Source organism: Alligator sinensis, unplaced genomic scaffold, assembly GCF_000455745.1.
Source record: "Alligator sinensis unplaced genomic scaffold, ASM45574v1 scaffold687_1, whole genome shotgun sequence".
NCBI lineage: Eukaryota > Metazoa > Chordata > Crocodylia > Alligatoridae > Alligator > Alligator sinensis.
Genome location: NW_005842662.1, coordinates 200,094 through 211,109, shown reverse-complemented (window position 1 = coordinate 211,109; position 11,016 = coordinate 200,094). Strand labels below are relative to the sequence as shown.

Sequence of the window (11,016 nt, the reverse complement as noted above, 5' to 3'; positions counted from 1 at the left end):
CATTCACCGTTGGCGGCAGCATATACATCCCAACAGTTCCACAATGAGGTGGGTGCAGAGGGAAATGCTGATTACGCAGGTGCCACCACGTCTACGGCAGATCTCACGTGGTGAAGGAGCAGCACCCCCTGCACAAAGGGAGAAAAAAATAACATGCTTAGCTATCGTTGCAAAGAAACAATGAGCAGTGGTGAAAGGTTTCTAACAGGGATACATAGAGTGAAGCTTCGAGCTCCTCCCAAGTAGAAGTGGCTTAGCTTTTAGAAGGATCAGATCCCTACAGTTTCCAGTGACTCCACTTTTAGCGGGTCAGCACACCTTTGCAAGTCACCTGAAAGCTCCTAAAGGAGCTGTGCAGATGTAGGTACGAAGCCCTCTGCAAAGGGAAGGATTTCCAGGGTAGCTTTCATTTAACACAGGGTAAGTGCATGCACACGGGCAGTTCTTCTAGGGCAGGTGCTGCGCTGTTAAGCCTCACCCCGCTCATCCTGCAGTGACTTGTTTGTGTGCCAATGTCCTAACTGTTGGCTGTGAGCATGAAGTGAAATCTGTATGTGAAAGCATGGCAGGTTTCTTGGTGGGAGACCCAAACGTACTGGCATAGCATGTTGAAGGGGAAAAAGGAGAGGAAAAGCTGGCCACTTACTAAAGTCTCATTGGGCAGAGCACTTTTGATGCCAATAAGTGGTGACTCATTCTAGTCAGTTCCAACTGAGGTCATGATGAGCGGTTTTGGACAAGTGTTATGAGAGGAATCTGATGTGGAGTAAGAGCAAATGCGAAGCGACTCTCACAAATAAAATATTTGGACGTCTTCTCCTCTCAGGGTCAGATCGATCACCACATTTGGGATCAGGAAGGAATTATACCCCGTGGACAGACTGACACAGACTGTTTTGCCTTTCTTTGTAGTCGGGGCACCATCCCCTTCCTTGGCTGTCTGCGATGTATTATAACAACTCCTTCCGGTCCTTGCAGTGGCAGAACAGTTATAGTGCCCTTGTCCCCATGCTTCACCTGTGTCAGGTCAGGGTGTTTTTCATGTTTTCAAGCATTGTGCTTGGTAGTTGTGTGAGAGGGTGGTTCCCAGAGTTTTAATATGAGGTTACACAAGATAGGATAAATACAGATGATCCTGCTTTGAGTGGGGCTTGGACTAGATGACCTCCTGAGGTTCCTTCAAGCCCAACTTTTCTGTGATTCTGTGAGATTTGAACAAGAGAAGGTCTACAGTCTGATCATTCAACATGTGCTGCAGTAACAGTAAGGACGATAACACCAACCAGCAAGGGTGACTTGCAAAGATTCCCGGGAATTTTTACTTCCCTAGTAAACTTTATTCTACACATCAATAACAGCCCTTTTAAGATAACTGCTTGAAAAAAAGACATTGAGCTTGGCTAGATGCCGAAGCATGAGATAGCATACAGACACGTGAAAGCATGCTTACAAGGGCAGCAGAGCAAAGGTCCTATAAAGACAAAAGAACAGTTACTGTTTAGTCTGTAAAAGAGAAAGAGGGGGACTGAATAGCAGGCTTTAACTACCTGAAGAGGGGTTACAACGAGGATGGAGCTGGACTGTTCCCAGTGGTGGTAGATATAGGTAGAGGACAAGGGGGGCTAATGGGGCTTAGCCTCACAAATGCGGGGCAGCGGCAGGGCCACTAGTCAGCTAGCCAAGGGCTTCGAGTGGCTGCAACTGGGGCGAGAACGGAGTGGGGCTGTGTGTGAGGCTACGAGAGGGCCAGGCAAAGCACAGCCAACAGGGCATGGGACTGAGCCACGAGCGGCTCATCCAGGGGACGCAGCTCCTGCTGCTACATGCACCATGGGGGGCATGGGGGGGGGGTAGCAAAACCCCCAGTTTTTCTTTCTTTTTTTTTTAAATGCATTCCCTCCCCTTCCCCAACCATTTCTGACTTTTTCTTTCCCTCTCTATTCCCTATAGATAAGTATAAGTGAGCTAAGACATAGGATAAGCTTCAGCATCTTATTTTGGTAGCAAGTTGTATTTGTTTTGTTTTTTCTCCTTCTTTATATTGTATAATCATGGTGTTTATATTGATTTTTACTATCCTATATTACTGTTTTACTGGTATATATGATTTAGGCCTACATAGGTAAGTTAGCATAAGTCATGTCAAGTTTCCATTTTGTTTGTCAAGTCTCCATCCTGTCCCCAGGCCCCATTGTGTAACCCACGACTCACACCTACCCCTCCTTTGTAACTTGGTTCCTGAATGAATGGGGATGGAGGAGGGTGCTTGAGAGAGAATGGCAGAAGGTCTAAAAACAGCTCCCTTTGAATGACCGAACCATCAACACCAATACCTGGACCAATGACCCAGCCCTTGGAACCACTCTCAAGTTTCAAGAAACAAAAGATGAGGCAACCCACCATTGTGCCAGGTTGCACATGCTCAGTAAGAACACCTGGAGCCCTCTGGGACAGGACTGACCTTGCCTGGACAGGCCCTCCCCATAGGAGATCAGAGATTAGTCTGCCCCATAAAAGGGGTAGTGAAGACTGACTCCTTGGGATGCCCTCTCCATCTGGACCAGCACCATGCCACACCACCTATCCACCCAGAGGCTCTGCTGGTGACCCCCATCTGGACAACACCTACTGGACAAGGACCCCTTTCCAGCCTGGATAGGTAGCTATCACCCCCCACTCCCCCTTCAACCAAGGACTTGGATTCTGCTTCTCTTCCCTACCTGGACTCCAACCCTTCCACTGAGTCTCTTTCTCCTGCTGCCATTGTGTGTGTGTGTGAACCAATAACTTCATGGGGTTGTGTAGTGTGTCATCTGTTTAATAAACCTGTTATTTGGACCCCTGAGTTGGGTTTTGCCAAGACCTGCTCCAATCTCTGCTCCTCGCCCCTCTAACTTCTGTCTCATTTCTCCCTCTCCTGCTTCTGGCTCACCGCCACCTCCAACACCTGTCCTGAGCTGCTCTCTGCCTCCCCCTCGTCCCTCCCCCCCCCCCCCCCCCCGCCATCTCAGCTGGCTGCCTCAGTTTCCAGCCCCAGTCTACCTTAAGTTAAACCCAAGCCTCAGTTCCTCAGCCAGCTTCTCTGTAGTCCACCGGTTCTAATCCCGGTTCTGGCAACTTTCACTCCCTACACTTTAACTCTCTCTCACCTGAACCTTCCCCCAAGTATCCCAGGTACCCCAAGCACACACATACACACTATACCATCCAAGTTAGGAACTTACCTGTGTGTATGTGTAGATGGGTTGTATGTGTATGAACTGGCGAGTGTGTGTATATGTGCATGTATATATATATATGTCATTGTGTGCATGATATATGAATTAGTGATCAGTGTCTAACCTTTGGGGTGTACAGTGTATGTGCTTGAATTGGTGATAGGTACGCATGTGCCTAGGCTGGTTTGGATGTGTATGTGCCTGAGCTGGTAGAGTGTGTGTATGCACCTAATTGATGTGTGTGTTTGTATATGTGCAATTGTGTCACACCCTCCTGTCTAACAGTGCAATATTGAGATCCTGAGAGTTGGCCTGATCCCACAGGGCAACAGGGGCCGTGTGCCCTGGATCTGTGTGGAGCAGGGCAGGCTGCTTTTGTGGGCTGGGGCTGGGGCTGGGGATTTGGCTGGGGCCGGATTGTGCTGGGGTCTTCTTGGGGATGACTCAGAATGGGCAGGGCCCGGGGGTCCCGCTCTGGCCCCCAGCTCCGGGCCTCCCTGGGCGCTGTGGGGCCAGAACTGGGGCTGGGCAATAACCCCAGGCATGGAGGAAGGGGCATAGAAGGCCCTGGTCTGCATCCCAATCCTTGGCCCAGCTCCACTCCTCTTCTTCCCTACCCCTGCCTGATCCTAGCCCCTGCCCCACTCCCACGCTCAGCCCCCTGCCACCCAAGTTATTTTTTTCCTCCATCTAGTTGGGGCTGGTCCTGCTTTGAGCAGGGGGTTGGACTAGATGTGACCTCCTGTGGTCCCTTCCAACCCTCATTTTCTGTGATTCTATCAATGGACGCCAGTCTCACTGGATTACGACCTGTATTGATGCAAAAATAGGCTTCCTTATACATGTCAAGTTCTAACAGCGACACAACAAAACTATGGCCAAAATACTGAAAGAAAGGCTAGTCATAGTGCTTGGCTTTACTCAGTTTTTATCAATATATCTATGAAAAAAGGTTTCTATAATGGTCCATCAAGGATCCATGATGGAAGCTTATACTGCCAAAAAAATTAAAAAATTAAAAAAAAATCAGGGAGCTGTATATAGACCAGGAAAGGAGTTAGTAATTTCTGCTGCCTTATGTGGGTCCTACACAATTAAAGGTTGAAGGGGCCTGTTGAAAAGAAGCTGACATGGTTGACACAATTCATAATGTGCCACTAGCCATTGTCAGTCAGAGCAGGAACTGAAGGAACTGCAAGCAGATGCTGAAAATGATACTGTTCTTTAAATGTGAGGACTAATTATCTTGTAGGTATACCCAGAACAGAGACCTGATATACCAAGATAAATCCATACTTATTGAGCAGTCAAGATGGACTTATCTTAAAAAACAGCATCACTGCAGTCCTGGACATCTCAGTGAAAAGGTGTTAGACACTATTCATGAGAGACCTGGGAGCAGAGCTGTGTAAAAGAAGAGCTCACAGTGCTGCTTGCTTATTGCTCAGGTACACGGGGGCAAACTGAAGGTATGGTACAGTCCTGGGAGATCTCTCAAATCTACAGAAACAAAAGTCAGAAGCAACCTGCCCCACTTAAAGGGCTAGACGCACTACATTGATCCATGCCTTCCAATGGCTTGAGTGTCTAAATATGGCTTTGTGAAAATTCATGTTTCAGTTCCAGCCTGGCATCACATGGGGAGCTGGTCTTTGTCTGCTAAAAGCATTGCCATGCCATAAGCCTCTAGGATACAAACATCATTGTTATCACCTTCCTCTCCCTTGTATCCCAACCCCCTTTGGTAGACTGTGCTGTCGTCTCTCATATAGAGGCTGCTGTTGACCGAGCTCAACAGAGCCCTCATTCCTTACTGCTCCCAGTAGATAGGTCAACAATAGGAGTCTAATCCTTCCAGGTTATTTTCTTTCTTACCTGGTGCAACCTGGGAGAAGAAAAGGGCAACAGCTAAGATCAGATAGAGGCTCTTCATGGCAGAAGGTAGGCTGGGATCTCAGCAGCACGGCAGAAACAAGGCGCCAGGCAAGATAAGCATGAGGTTCTCTACTCGGTGGTGGCATTTGTCTATATATATGGCCTTCAGGTCTGAGCAGTGCTGGCTTCTGGCATCCTGGGTGCACAATCCATCACCAGAAGCCCCTGCAAATAGCTACACACATCACTTCCTCTGAACAATCACCCGGGGATCACAAGTGAGAGCAGAGGACAATAATTCCTCTCTGCCCGGTCAAGAAGACCAGGCGCTAGGAGTGCTGTGTGCTTCAGGAGGCCTTTTGGTGAAACAGGTGCTTACTTCAGAGAGAAGCCAAAGGGGACAGAACAATTGGAGGGCACGTTGTCTCGGCAGGGTACAACGGCACAGAGGGCTTAGCAAACACCAAAGGTTTTAAAGCACTGCTCCATGACCTTTGCTGGCCAATAGGCAAAGTGACAAAGCAAACTTCATTACCTACGGCACGTGCTACATCAGAGGCTCTCATGGAGAACACACTGCCTACAAGTCACAGTTTGGAGCCTCCTGATTCACAGCATTTTGCTGGACAGAGATGGTCCCCTGGCCTAGACTGCAATCCCGTCACTGAAGCCCTCTTCCCCTTTATGGTGCGGGGCATCTTTTCTGCTTTTCCGCAGCTCTGGACCTCCGTCTGACCTAACACCTTGGTCTTCTTCCTCCATGGGGAACCAACTCTTGTGCCTGAGCCTCACACCTGCCTATTGATCCATTAATGTCAGGGAGCAATATTTCTCTCCTCCTTCTTCAGGCTTGATTCATCAGCGGGGGTATGGAGGCTTGTATTCCTGGGCAGGACAGCAGCTCTTTCATTAAAGCAGACCATGCACTGCTTGTCTCTCACAACCCTGCCTCTCCTCCTTGTTCTTGGCTTCTCACTGCTGCCTCTTTCCCAATACCCTTAACCCTCGTTTTAGCCCCCTGAACAGAGAGAGGTAGCTATCTGTGTTAATATACCCTGCTTTTTTCCTCCCTGGACAAGGCCATTTCTGTTTTGGTTATAGTATAACTTAATCAGCCTCATCAGAAAAGGGGGAGCCTAGTTAACAGCTGTGGCATGGGCTCCCCCTAACTGACAGACACCAGGATCTGAGCCATATCTCCCTTGCTGCCATTAAGCTCAATACTTCCTCTCCCGTCCCCTGGGGACACAGAGAACAACTGGTTTCCATCCTTGAAATGACTCTTTGGGGTTTTGAAGACTATTATCACATCCCTTTTTCAGCCCAAATAATCCCAGCCTTGCTTCCTAAATCATGTTTTCCAGCTCTTGCTGTGAGCACCCATCTGTCAATACATTTCAACAACCTCACTGTCACAGCCAGAAACCCTGTCCTCTACTTCCTGAGCCCATTTCACGATGGTGTCCAGTGAAGTCACAACATGATCTTGAGTACTACCCACTAGATATCTCTCTGGCCATATTTTGTATTATAGAAGGCAACTTCCCTATCTTCCCCTCGTCGTCCCTTGGGGCCTCCACATTGGAAGCCAAGGGGCTTCTGGATCTCTGTGGTTTATTGGTGGCCCCCAATGACAGAGTGGAGGGAGAGTTTTCCTAGACATGAAGGAGGTTCTAAGGTAGCCCCAAGTCATTTTTATGAGGAGGTTGAAGGGTTTTTTTAAGACTGAAAGTAGAAGTTAATATCACAGAATACCTGGAGCCCATTCGACTTATATCTACTCTACTCCACAGCATGCCTAGAGACCACCCAAGCTGATCTCATTAGGATGGAAAAGATCAAACGCAACTCTAACAGGAGCCTATAGATTTCATTTGGGACCAGATCCTGATTCCTTCTTTCTGATTTAGCAGCCCCATCTTCCAGAAGCAGCTCCACATGCAACATGGAGGAGGTTTCCCTGAGTGTCAGTAGTCAGGAAAAACATTAATTACACACAAGGAGCCCGAAGACCATTGTAAGACTAAAACTGCATGCACAGATACTGCCCAATGGAATCACAGCATAGATTAGTCTGTTCAGTAGCCAGTGTCCCCCTGGATGAAGAAGTCTGTTAAGGAAAAGAAAGGGGTTATGGCTGCCCACTTCAACAACCCATATCAGGAGATTGGTCAGGTATCAACAGGTACCCCGTAGTGCTTAGCTTCTCCCAACCACATGGCCACTTTGTGCTCCCCTCCTGTTGCCCCAAGGATTCCTTTAACCAGAGACCCCCAAGGATTGAGACAGCCCCTCGTCTGATTTGGTATCAAATGAACTTTATTTAGTAACCCCTAGGCTCATTACAAGTATTCTTCCTTGTAATAGGACCGGGCAAGCGGTTCCTTAGACGTTACAGCAGTGACCTTCGGTGGTACCGGTCTCAGATCCTCTGCTGGGCGTGCGGGATGTTAGTTTCTGAATTCCTTGTTACTCAAAGCAAGAATTCCAAGCCTGTTCCTGTCTCCCCAGGGTGGCAAGACAATCACACGCTGTCTCTTTGTTTGTCCACTACTTTTGTAACTTTCTCATCTCAAACTGCCCAATTCTCAAGTTCCTTACCTCATCTTTTTAGATAAGGTACTTCAATCTTATTCCATCTTTGGTTTTCTTTCCTTTTAGGGAAACTACTGTAAGTGGTTAGCCCACCATACCAATCATAGCACTCACTTTTCCTAGTGCCTTATAAGGCACTCTGTATAATGTAATTGCTTAGTTCTGGGAAGGCCTAAAGTTATGCTAAGAGCCTGAGCATAGCTCAGTTTACCCGTCATCTTCCCTGTCTTGATGCCCCAGAGTATGGTGGCATCACACAGACATTGGTTGACCTCTCACATGTGACTCAAGGCATGTGGGTTGCTACCACATCTGAGATATCGATCTTCTTGAAAGCAAGCCACCATGTCCTGTGTAGACTTACTTTATGGAGAGTTTTGGAGGAGAGCCTTTAACTCTTCCTTTTTTGCTCTAGCTTCAAACCTGGTCAAAAGCCTTTGCATACAGCAAACAAGCACACTTTGGATAACTGATCATAGGATTCCCAGAGCTAAGACCACCACAAGGGGGTGTAAGGCCATATTGAGGATGTGGGTCAGTGGGTGACCAACCGCACAGTGTTCCCCATCAAAGATTGTGAGTGGTATCTTTAACTTCTTGTAGGACTGAAACAATAGTTTCCTTTGATCCTTGAATTACAACAGAGGTTCTGTTAGCTGTATCCCAAACCTTTTTGCCCTTCTGTAGCACAGTCAGATCTTGTAAGACTGAGTAAGTTTGGGATCAGGCATGTTCTTGGCAATTCTATCCTTTTTATATAATGGGCAATGCTTTCTTTGTCATTTTAAATGGTACCAGTGCCCCTCTGTTCTGCAAGATGATGGAGAAACGCTGAGAGAGAGGCTCTTTCTGTGCAAACATCATGTCTGGTTTCTATTGGGGATTCCATCATTTCACTTTTTTGTTTTAGATCTTTACACAAATTTTAAGAATTATAGATTCATAGATGTTAGGGTCGGAAGGGACCTCAATAGATCATCAAGTCTGACCCCCTGCATAGGCAGGAAAGAGCGCTGGGTCTAGATGACCCCAGCTAGATGCCTATCTAAAAAGACAGAAGAGTAGTCAGCAGGATTCAAACCTGCGCGGGGAGACCCCAATGGATTTCTAGTCCATCGCCTTAACCACTCGGCCACAACTACATCTAAATTAATAAAGCTATAATACATTATTATCTCTACTATAAAAAAAAACAACTAAAATAACTCAGTGCTCTGTTAACAACAGCATGGGGTGGGGACCCCTCCCTAACCAAAGCATCCTGCCAGGGCCTGGCCATGTCCCCCCCTCAGCTCAGCACTGTGGAAGGAAGGGCTCCTCTTGCCCCCCCTGTCTTCTGGCCTGAGCCACTGCAGGCATGTGCCTGCATTTTTTCAGTCCAGGGGGGATATCTGTACAGTTACAAACTGATTCAGCATAGCCAGGTAAGACTAACCAATAAAAGAATGACAATAAAAACAAAAGGTCAATCTGGCCTTCTTGATCTTTGTCATGGCCAAACTTTTGTAGGCCTGGAGGCAGATATACCATTTTCTATAGCCACTCTGCAGATATTTTATAGTTTATCAAGAAGTTTTGCTTACATGTCATTGTTTAGCATAGTTAACATCAGAATCACTTATAATAATAACATTGCACAAATATAGCCAAGCAAGCAAGACAATTGCTATTATGCATAACACAATCAAGCTCAATTCTTCTTTATATCCAGCAAACTTTTTGAAGCTTCAGTGGTGGTTTACATCCTGCAAAACATAAAGACAAAAAAGGGAAGGGCTCAACCCCCTTTAAGTTAGTTCAGGTCATGGAATCACTTTTGACACTGTGGCTGGCTTTACCCAGATACCCCCATTCTTGCTCTTTGCAGAAGCTACTTTTTAGCAGGCTTTATGTGTTAAAGAGACAGGTTCGCCAACGTGTACTCTGCTACACGTCTTCCCTCCTTGGCCTTCACCAAAGGTTTTTCTGTTGGGGTATGCACCCCCTAACCTTCTCCCATCCAAGGGTAAGCCACAAGGCAATGGGAGCTAGGGTTTTCAGGTGCCCTATACTCACCTTTCTGTGGGGTGGAAACATGTGGCATTTGTAGAGACTTCCCCTTCATTAGTAGCTCCATCACATTAACTAGTTCCAAAAGGGTGTAATTTTCAGGTCATACCCAGGACCAATTTTTAGACTTTTCTGCTCTGGTTACCATTACTCTTCATAGGCACAGTCTTTTACTTCTGGGCTTTTTGGCACCTTCCCAGCTACCTGACATCTCAGGCTTCTAGCTCTGCCAATCTTAGCAGAGGTTTCCTTTAACCTTTTGACCTTTTTAGGGCTCTGCCGTTGGATTGCCAGACCGCTTGGGTTTTCAGGGCTTTGCCAGACCCCTCATCAGATCTTTCTCTCTCTCAGTTCCACTTTGAGCCGTTTGACCCATCTAGCAGTATTTTATTCCAGCCGTCTTTGAAGTTTCCATACTATTTGAACAAAATATTATGTTTTAATATACATTTAAAGCTTCCTGTTACCATTAAGATTGTATCTGACATTTATCATAGCTATCCAAAAGACCATATACGATTGCTGAACCAAATTTAGCTTTGATTTTAACCATTTTTTAAATAGAGAGGTTCCAAGTTCAGGGAAGCATAAACTGTGCAGGTGCTTGTTTCCTGTAAAACAATGGATTAATGCAGCTTTTTACACACATCCTGCTATGTTGGTGTTATAAATAGCATTTAAATATCAATAAGATTTTTCCTGATAGTTTTAAAAACATTTCATTAGGTTGTTTGTTAAAAACATACATATTATCTTTGAATAAATATAATTTTGCTAAACAAATGGAATTTATGACTTAAAACGTTCACAGAAATTTCTGCCCTTTGTTTCAAATATCCAGTCCAAGCCAGAAGGAAGTGTCCTGGTCTGGGATCCACAGACAAATTTAATTTTTAGAGGGAGTATAACTCATGTTTTTATTGCATTTTTATGATATTCATATGCATTTACACTTTTAACAATTTAAAGCAAACCAAACAAATACACCAAAAACCATGCAATAAGACAAACAACACAGAACAGGCAAAACAATTTTTGCTGTGGTGGTAAAATAAAGCCATGGCTTAGGTGAAGAAAATGCTGTTCATGGTAATGATGAGGCCTCATGGTTTATCAGTCACCTTTGCTGCTGGATTGCATTTTACGCTATAGCTTCTGGAAAAGAAAACAAACCTCACACAAACCTGCCAAGGAAATCTCCTTGCAGTAAAATATAATTCATATTTACAATGTTGACGTGTGCAGTGGCAATGCACACATTATTGTAATTATCGGGGTG

The 11,016-nt window shown here is 45.9% G+C and overlaps 1 non-coding gene across 1 annotated transcript; it reads right to left on the bottom strand.

Moving 5' to 3' along the window:
- Window positions 1–8,748: 8,748 nt before the first annotated feature.
- On the bottom strand, window positions 8,749–8,830 carry TRNAS-AGA. The gene has a single exon. It is a non-coding gene; the product is annotated as a tRNA-Ser (tRNA).
- Window positions 8,831–11,016: the final 2,186 nt, after the last annotated feature.